The sequence below is a fragment of the Abramis brama genome (genome assembly GCF_963993115.1).
Source record: "Abramis brama genome assembly, chromosome: 25".
NCBI lineage: Eukaryota > Metazoa > Chordata > Actinopteri > Cypriniformes > Leuciscidae > Abramis > Abramis brama.
Genome location: NC_139987.1, coordinates 27,331,393 through 27,341,574, shown reverse-complemented (window position 1 = coordinate 27,341,574; position 10,182 = coordinate 27,331,393).

The following is a 10,182-nucleotide window of genomic DNA, read 5'->3' as shown; positions in this document are numbered from 1 at the left end:
TTTAGTACCATAAAATCCCCTAAAAATAAGAAAAAACAAAAAAACATTCACTTCATTGAAATAAAAAAAGAAGTAATTTGTAAGTGCCACACAAGCAGCACCAGAGGGTTAAACTAATGCTTGTAAAATTGCGTGTCCAAATATTTACCCAAACATAAGTCTAAGAGGATTACGAGTCCATTTCTCCAGCTCAAAGCACAGGTTCTCTACAGCGCTGGCAGAGAGCCACATCTGACTGGACTTTAAATAGCGACTGGATCATTCACACAGCAGTACTACGGTAATACTGCTGGAACACGGCCAACATGGAAACGGCTTTATTCTTCACTTCCTCTGACCTTGGCACGTAAATTACATTTTTATATTCGAAGAACACTGAATGTCAAGGCCAGAGACAGAGACAGAGCTCTGCTTTGCTCATTTAGAGCTAATTATCAACGTATTTTGTTTTTGCTGCTTTTTGATTATTATCACGTTATCGTCTTTGATTATCATCACATGAAGGTTCAAGGAGTGATCATGTCATCTGATAGCGACGTGGCATTGAAACACGGCTATAAAAACAGAACCTTTAGTAATACACTGCACAAAATGCTTTTCTTACTTAGTATTTTTGTCTCATTTCCAGTCCAAATATCTAAAAATTCTTAAATCAATGCATTTAGGCTACTAACTAGATGAGTAAAATGCCATAAGATAGGCCTATTATGTCTTGGTTTCTGGGGAAAGAAATAAAAATTAAGTGAGATGTTGCTTAAAAAAGGCAAAATTATCTGCCATGGGGTAAGAAAAATAATCTGAATAATCTTCATTTAACATTTTTCTTACCTCATTGGTAGATAATTTAGCTTTTTTTAAGCAACAACTTTGATTTATTTCCCTAGAAAACAAGACATAATATCTTATGGCATTTTACTACTTTAGTAAATGCATCTTGATTTAAGAATTTTTGGATATTTGGACTGGAAACGAGACAAAAATATTAAGTAAGAAAAGCATTTTTTTGCTATAAAGCACTCAAATGTTCTTTTCCCACAAAACAAACAAACACCGTAATCATTAACCTCTTTTCCAGCCAGTTATCTGACATACCGTTCATATTTAGCCTAATTGCGGTGCTATTTTTAAATTATGCAGTCTTAATTATTAGTAATTCATTGTGTTGAAGAGGTAGAATAACAGTGAGGTAATGGATATCTTCCAGAACATCTGCAGGCGAGCCGAGTGAGAGACGGCTTTATTACGATCTGTGGTTGCGATGCTTTGATGCTGCTTTCAGAGAGGAGGAGCTGCTGCTGATTTATACGCTAGGAACACCGATAGACACGAGCGCTTCACTGCACCTTTACACCGTGTGTCACTGATACTGTCCTACACCTTGACCTGATGTTTACAAGACCTAAGGCACAAGAACTGCTGCACATGACGACGAGAAAATACTTTCTGAAGAAATCATCAGCGTGCGAGAAGCTACTCTGAAACAAGCTACTTGCACTCCAACTGTAGTCAATCATTTTATCCCTTAAAACTCATCTTTGATCACTAAAATGACACTTCATGCCTTAAAATATCTTGAATGTAACTCGACACCCTCGCCTCATTTAGTATGCGCGGTTCTATGAATATGCAAATGAGCCCCGCCTCCACTCACTCACTCAGCTCAGAGATCCACTGGTTGACGATCACACGTTGATCTGATTGGTTACAAGGTAGTTTGTGACGTCAGAAACACCAGCGATTTCAAAGCGTGTTTTTGAGACTGTCTTTGGTTCACTGCAGTTTTAAGGAGGAAATACTCAGCAATGCTGGCGACTTATGAATTTACACATGGTTTGTCTTAAAGTGTATTAAAAACACCACTAGACATATAAACAACTTTAAAAGCTGGATTTACACCACAGGAGGACTTTAAAATACAGTCAAGCTACCCTTCTGAAAAAGTAGTTAGCTAGCTTTGGGGTTGGCTAGTAAAAAACGTGGGCTTCAAAACAACATAATGCAGTACAACTTTGATTTCAAAGAATATTGTTTTATTTTGTAAAGCATCCAAAGATACGCACAGTATTAAAATATAGTATTTATCTCAAACTGGCTGTCAAAGTGCAAAACTGCTACAAATGCAAGAACAAAATATATGCAACTTAAATCGTAACTCTCGCCAAAATGCAGCCTAGGGTCTTTATGTTAATCTACCCGAGGCAAACTTTCATTTAAAAGCATAATTAGAATGGAAACGCCACTTTTAAGATTGACCGTATTTTAGTTTTCGATCAAATTGCCTTTTGAATGGGAGTGGATGGGGCACTTCTATGATAGCATCAAAAATCTCTATTTTTAAAACACTAAGAAGGCTCGACACAACATGAAACTTTGCTGGAAGTCTCACCAGGGGCTCTACACATAAACTCCAGCATGTTTGTGTACACAGAGTTTACTAAAAGAAAGATTTTGAACAACTCACTGTAGCTGTGTCCACCAGCATTTTGTCAGTCAAAAATAGATAAAAAAAATAAATAAAAATTATGCTATCACTGAAGTGCCCCAAGCACTCCCATTCAAAAGGCAATTTGACTGAAAACGAAAATACGGTCAATCTTAAAAGTGGCGTTTCCATTCTAATTATGCTTTTAAATGAAAGTTTGCCTCGGGTAGATTCACAAAAAGACCCTAGGTTGCATTTTGGCGACAGTTATCCTTTAAATTGGATACACAGTAGTCAAAAACACAGGATAAACTCGCAGCACATGCAGTGATGAAGCTTGCGGCGTTTACTGTGAACAGAGCCGCTCTGAGACACCTCGCTACGCCGCTACTCGCGGGAAAAAGTATTTAGCTACTGTCAAGTTACACCCTTTGTAAAAGTAACTGAGCTACTGTCAAGCTACTAAAAATATAATGTAGTTAGTAGCATCGCTACTTGTAGTTAGCAACTCCCTAACACTGGAAAACGTGTGATAACACTTTCTCACTTTCTATGTGGTTGCTAGGGTGTTCTGAGTGTTTATAGGGCGTTGCTATGCATTTGCAAGAGTGATCTAGATTGTTGCTAGGAAGTTGCACTGTTGTACAGTAAGTTGCAAGTTGCTTTAGATAAAAGCATCTGCTTAATGAATACATGTAAATGTGTTCTGGGTGGCTCCTAGGACATTGCTTGTGTGTTCCATGTTGGTTATAGGGCATTGCTATACAGTTGCTAGGGCATTCTAGGTGGTTGCTATGCAGTTGATAAGGTGTTCTGTGTGGTTTCCAGGGCATTGTTATACATCCATTTATAAGTCGCTTTGGATAACAGTGTCTGCTAAATGAATAAATGTAAATCTGCTTTAGGTGGTTGCTATATAGTTGCTAGGGTGTGCTAGGTGGTATCCAGGGTGTTGCTAAACAGTGGATAAGGTGTTCCAGGTAGTTGCTATGCAGTTTCTAGGCTGTCTTTTATTGTAAATATCAGCAGGACTTTGCATTACTCGCATAAGTTGTGCTTGGACTTAAGTGGAATCCGTAAGTTCGTTTGGCCGGAATGCACTTTTATGATGGATAGATGCACTTTTATGATGGACAGATGCACTTTTATGATGGACAGATGCACTTTTATCATGGATAGAAGCACTTTTATGATGAATGGATGCACTTTTATGATGTATGGATGCACTTTTATGATGGATAGATGCACTTTTATGATGAATGGATGCACTTTTATGATGGACGGATGCACTTTTATGATGGATAGATGCACTTTTATCATGGATAGATACACTTTTATGATGGATAGATGCACTTTAATGATGGATGGATGCACTTTTATGATGGACGGATGCACTTTTATGATGGATAGATGCACTTTTATCATGGATAGATGCACTTTTATGATGGATAGATGCACTTTAATGATGGATGGATGCACTTTTATGATGGATAGATGCACTTTTATGATGGATAGATGCACTTTAATGATGGATGGATGCACTTTTATCATGGATAGAAGCACTTTTATGATGAATGATGCACTTTTATGATGAATGGATGCACTTTTATGATGGATAGATGCACTTTTATGATGGACAGATGCACTTTTATGATGGATAGATGCACTTTTATGATGGACGGATGCACTTTTATGATGGATAGATGCATTTTTATCATGAATAGATGCACTTTTATGACGGATAGATGCACTTTTATCATGGATGGATGCACTTTTATGGACTTCAAAACAGAAACGACCATTCACTCCCATTATAAAGCTTGGAAGAGCCAGGACATTTTTTTAATATCACTCTGATTGTATTTGTCTGAAAAAAGAATGTCATACACACCTAGGATGACTTGAGGGTTAGTAAATCATGGGCTAATTTTCATTTTTGGGTGAACTATCCCTTTAATACTTCGAGTTATAGGAGTCTGTTCAAATCTTCCATCAGACTAATATGGCGTCACATTAAGGCATGTTATCTTGAATATCTCCTGAAAAATTGGAGGTATGAACACACTGTGCAACGCCCATCTAGAACCATCTCTGACCTTGAGAAGCCTTGATTTCTGAGAGGATCTCACAGCCAAACATGATCCACTGGTGTCCAGCTGACCAGCTGCTGTGGCCACTGAGATCGACACAGTATCCCGAGGATATAGTGGATATAGTGTGACACGGATCCAGTAGGTGGCTTAACTCTGGCCTCTTTGATCCTCCTTTTGCAGGTGCTGCCAACTCGGTTTTCTGCGGTCGAATGAACGCTTGCTTCCCTGCAGCCGCTGGCGGATTAACTGGAGGAATTGGAGGCCGAAACAGGATCCAATTCAGGCTCGGATCAAGTCCTGGTCCTCAAGCCCTGTCAGCGCTAAACATCCCTGGCACTTCCTCCTCCAATTAGTGCAACCTTGTTACATGTAAGTGAAGACTAAGACCGTGTGCACCGCGCTTTTACCGTGGCCACGCTGAATGCTAGAGGTTAGCATCAAAATAGCACTCAGGAAATATGAACAGCCCATGAGAAACCAAGGACGATGAGAACGTCAACATCAGAATGAAACTGGACTTGTAGAGTTCATAGTTTGATGCTAAGATGCTAAATATGAGAACAGAGCAAGTCATGCTGATATTCAGAATTTTTGTAATTGTTTGTTATGTATAAGCCAAAATGATCAACTGCGTAAGTCTAGTTTCAGTTTAAAAATGTATGTTCTTGTTCATCTTTGGTTTCTCAGCAAAACAAATGGCACATTTCTATAACAGCTCAATAAAGAAATGGTGATATCAATCAAACTGCGGCCAAATATTTTGTTTATTAAATCAGAAAGACATCGAAGCAGGATCATGTATCAGAATTCTATTTAGAAAGACAAAAGAATGAAGATTCTAATCTTACCTTAGCAACTGTTGCCTTGCATCTCAGACTCAATTCCATGGATGCATGCACAAGAGAAGTTTTGGAAAGCCGAATGACGTTTCAGGCGTAAGAAAAAAAATCGTATATTCAAATTATATTCATTGTGAAACTGCAGCTTCATGTTAATGCAAAATAAATATGATCTGTATTCCTCTGGCTCCCATTTTTCTGCACTTACACTTTTGGCACGTTTTTTTTTTCTTCACCGAAATACGTCCAAAAGCATTGCAAAACTGTGAACGGTGATTATTTGCAAGCAAATACAACAGTTTTAAGAACTACAAAACAGCTTGACCCGCGTAAAACCAATCTGTGTGAGAAATTCAATCTTTGTAAATTTAAAAAGATCAAGTTATTTGCAAAAATTCAAAACTATCAGGTTATTTGAAAAAAACTAATTATTTACAATAAATGCAAAAAGATCAAGTTATTTGCAAAATAAAATTCAAAAATCATGTTATTTAAAAAAAATTAAAATAAAAATGTAAAAAAATAAAGTCATTTGCAAAAAAAACCCCAAAACAATCAAGTTAATTGCAAAAAAATCTAAAATGATTGCACACACACAAAAAAATTATTCAAAAAGTTATCTGCAAAAAATGTATTAATGGTGAAGATTCTGTCAAAATGCACTAAAGCCCCAGCCGTTTCTAAAGCAGTAATAAGTAATGTCAGCACATGTCAGAGAGCAGCACTTCTCCTGTGGGAGCCGTCATGACCAGCAGCTGCTGGAGCTCAAAGCTCACAGGTACCAGAACACAGCGCTGGCATGCTATGAGTTCACGTCTGGCGGAGTCAGAAAGGGTCGCAAACACACTCAGGCCTGACCGCAGAGAGGCTGTTCAGGGCTTATACTGACGGCGCAGGGCCTGTGAACCAGCACTTACGCCTGTCCTGTGCAACCACACCGACAGGAATGAAACGCTTGGGAGCTGCTCCCTCGAATTCCCTGCGTCATTCCCAGATTGGTTATGCAGGCCACTGGACATCACGACTCCTGTATGCATTCAGTGTGCTGGAGATCCACCAACGCTGATCTACTCACTGTAAAAAGTGTTCAGTTCACTCACTTAAAAAAAACTGAGTAAACCCGTTGACTTAAAATGATTAAGTAAATAAACTTAATGCTTAATTGAAAAAATTAAGTTATGTGAACTTGACAATTCCACATTACTTAATTTCTTTGAGTTTATTTACTTAATCATTTTAAGGCAATGGGTTTCCTCATTTTTTTTGAGTTAAGTCAACTGATAAGATTTTTTTTAGAGCTTTCTCCATGCAAAACAGCCTGTAAGAAAGAAAATAAACTACAAATGGGATCTCATTAATATATCAAAAATATAGGAGACATTCTATTTTATCACATTCATTTTATCGCTCTAAACTCTTACTTGATATACTCACAGCGAAGTTCTTCATTTAGAAGTAAAAAGAAGTTGGAAATACCTTTACAGTGATTTACTGTTCACGAACATCTTGACACCGTTTAGATGAATATGTTAACATATTTTTTCCTCTCAATATCAAAATAAATACAACAAAAATGACAGCAGTGAGAAAACAGTTAAGAAAGCATCTGGTAATAGCGTAAAGTTACATCACATTTATTTATACGGCACTTTATACAATAGATTGCTTTAAACCAAGCAGCTTTACAGTTTAAATATGAAGAACAGTGTCAGTGCTGCTTTTAAGTGAGAATTACACTTCAGTTTCTACTATAAAGCGGCTCTCCAATGTGTTCATGTTTTTACTCGTGTCTGACCTTGACGGACTGAAAACAGGAAATGAAGATTTTCATGTCAAAGAAGGCGGAGCTTCAGAGCCACACCTACTTATGATGTCATCACCATGGACCAATGGTAGCTCATGGTGTCGGAGCGAACTTTTCGAAGCTGTATCGAATGCCTGAAACAAACTCCAGACGAACTTTCTTTGGTCTGATTGTGTTTGAAATTACATCAAACCAGTTCGTTCTTCGATTTCGTTTGAAGTTTATCGGGGCCTTTATTCATTTGCGCTAAAAATAAGTAAATCGGAAGGGTAAAGTTATTTGCATAAAGCTGCAAAAACATCTAAATTGAAAAAGAACAAGTTATTTACAATTTAAAAAAAAAATAAGTTACTTTATAAGTCATTTGCACAAAAAAAGGAGTTATCTGCAACACTTTCTCAGCGATGCATTCAAGTCAAAACAACCTGTAAGTACAAAAAGAAATCACAAGTGAGATCTCATTTATATATCAACTTTGAGATTAAAAGGACATGAAATGACTCCTGAGGATAAGATTGCAGTTACATCATTGCTCTCATCTAGAGTTTCACAAGAGATCCAGACGATACCAAAGTGTGGGATGATCACAAGTTAGAAACCTCAAATGATCCGAGCTGCTCCACATTTATTTAATAGCTGAATGAGGACTATTGACTCATTTGTGTCTGTCTATTTTTATTCCAGGAATTTCAGGAAACATCTGAGACAAAGTTGATTCTTCAGTGACTCATAACTCATTAAATCTCCAGTGAAAGAGCAGGGCAATAACATTTTCCTCAATATTTTATAACAATATTGACTCAATTTCACCTGAACCGCTTCATTCTAGAAGAGACTCTCTTTCATCATCACCTGACAGACCTTTCATTGCACTGGCTTTTGGACTTCTGCGGTAAAAATAGAAAGGAAGACAGTCATTCATTCAACACACAACCCTGAATACCGTCCTTCAATGGTGATGAAAGTCCAAACATATCTCTGCTCTTTAACTTTATACATTTCTTATCTGCATTTATCACCTGAACCAGCACACCCAGTGAATATCTGACAGAACGGCCACTGACTCGCCAGCAGATCTGCATTTTACACACGCCAAATACATGATATCATTTTCTCCACAGGTAACACAGGTGGAGCTGATCAGAATCCTGTGAAGAGAGCGGCAAAAGTGCAACGGAGCAAGTAACATGTCAGCTAAACTATAAACACATATTAGATAAGAGCTTTTATCTAGTAAACAGTGTGTTTACCTACAGTGTGTTTAGCTGCAGTGTGTTCCCATTGACACGGTCACGCAACTTTTGTTTAGAGGAATATTATGGAAAACAGTGTTAGTAGAGGTCAAAATCAGTGTGTGCAAAAGTAACCTATGTCCTAGATTGTTTAATAATGTCATCCACACCTCATGCAAGATCAGTTTTATAATCACACTTTTAATCTTAGTCATTTGATCAAACCTCTAAAACTAAGTTTGATGCAGGATTTACTTTGAAACTATTGAAACTATTTTGAAACTCTGAAATTGCTATTAAACAAAGTAATGGTTGATTGACTGAATAGCCAAATTTTGTTTAAAATGTTATATTAACGTTATAAATATTTAGATATGTAAATAAGGTTATGGAATATGCACTAATTTCGTACATTTTCAGAAAATAAATCTGAACATTGGATGAAGCCAGGTTTAAAATTCTTGTTTCATTTTGTTGATATATTAGAGTTAAATATTTTTACAGAGGGGATTTTGGCTATGTCTTTTTATCACTACATAAATCTGAAAATACTCTCAGCTGACAGAAAAAATGCACTTTCACCATGTTTTTAGTAATACAATGTTATATAAATCAGGAGGAATATACTATATGAACAAACCCCTCAGTAAATATTTTCAGAATATACATAGGAATAAAACTGTAAAATTTGGTGTATTTAAGTGATACTGAAGTGGACAAAAAAAAGTTTTTTCCCCACCATGTTTTCATGAATAAAACATTGTACAAAATCAGCCGAATGATATATGAATAATCCCCTCAGTAAAAACCTTCAGAATGTACACAGGAATTAATCTGTAAATTTTGGTGTATATAAGTGATACTGAAGTGGAGAAAAAACTCTTTAAAGATATGTATTGTCAGTGAAATCTACAGACACAAATAAATAAAGTGCAATAAAATAAACACTTACGCATGTAATTCATCCAGCACCATTTGTGACCAAAAATGGAGTATGATAAGATGCATGAAGTTGCACATTTGGTTGATTAAATGCATTTTATGACATTTAACATCAGGGCTTTCCATCAGAGAAAACTTGTAAGCCGTTTTTGTGTTGTGACCCAGTATTTCTATTGGACCACCAATATCTAAAGTGTTGCAAACAATAAAAACTGATGCCACATCAGCAGAAGCTCAATGATACATGAACAAACCCCTCAGTAAAAACCTTCAGAATATATACAGGAATAAATCTGTCAATTTTGGTGTATATAAGTGATACTGAAGTGGAGAAAAAACTCTTTAAAGATATGTATTGTCATTGAAATCTACAGTCGCAAATCGATAAAATGCAATAAAATATTACTAGTTTGATACAAACAAATCTCAAAACTGACCAGAAAATGTAAAGACCAAAATACTATTTTATGGACCACCAATATCATGTGTGCAAACAATAACAACTGATTCTGCAGAAGTAGACAAACGCTGTCAGATTCATAAACACATCTAATGAAATGTGGAATAAACAGGTCACATGACTCTGTATTGTTCGATCCACACGCGTTATTCAAAAGACCTTGCAATTATGCATGCAAACACGTTGTTACTGGGTCATGGTCAGAGTGTACTTTGGTTCCTCACCAACACGGCAGATGTTATCATTGGCGCGCTGGAAATAACATTTATTTTATCTAATTGTTTACTGAAGGGAGTTGTGGTGATCACAGCTTGTCTCAATCAGGGAAACACCCATCTCACACTGTGGCACTCTGATCTTTGTTCCCTGCACCCATATGCATGTAATTTC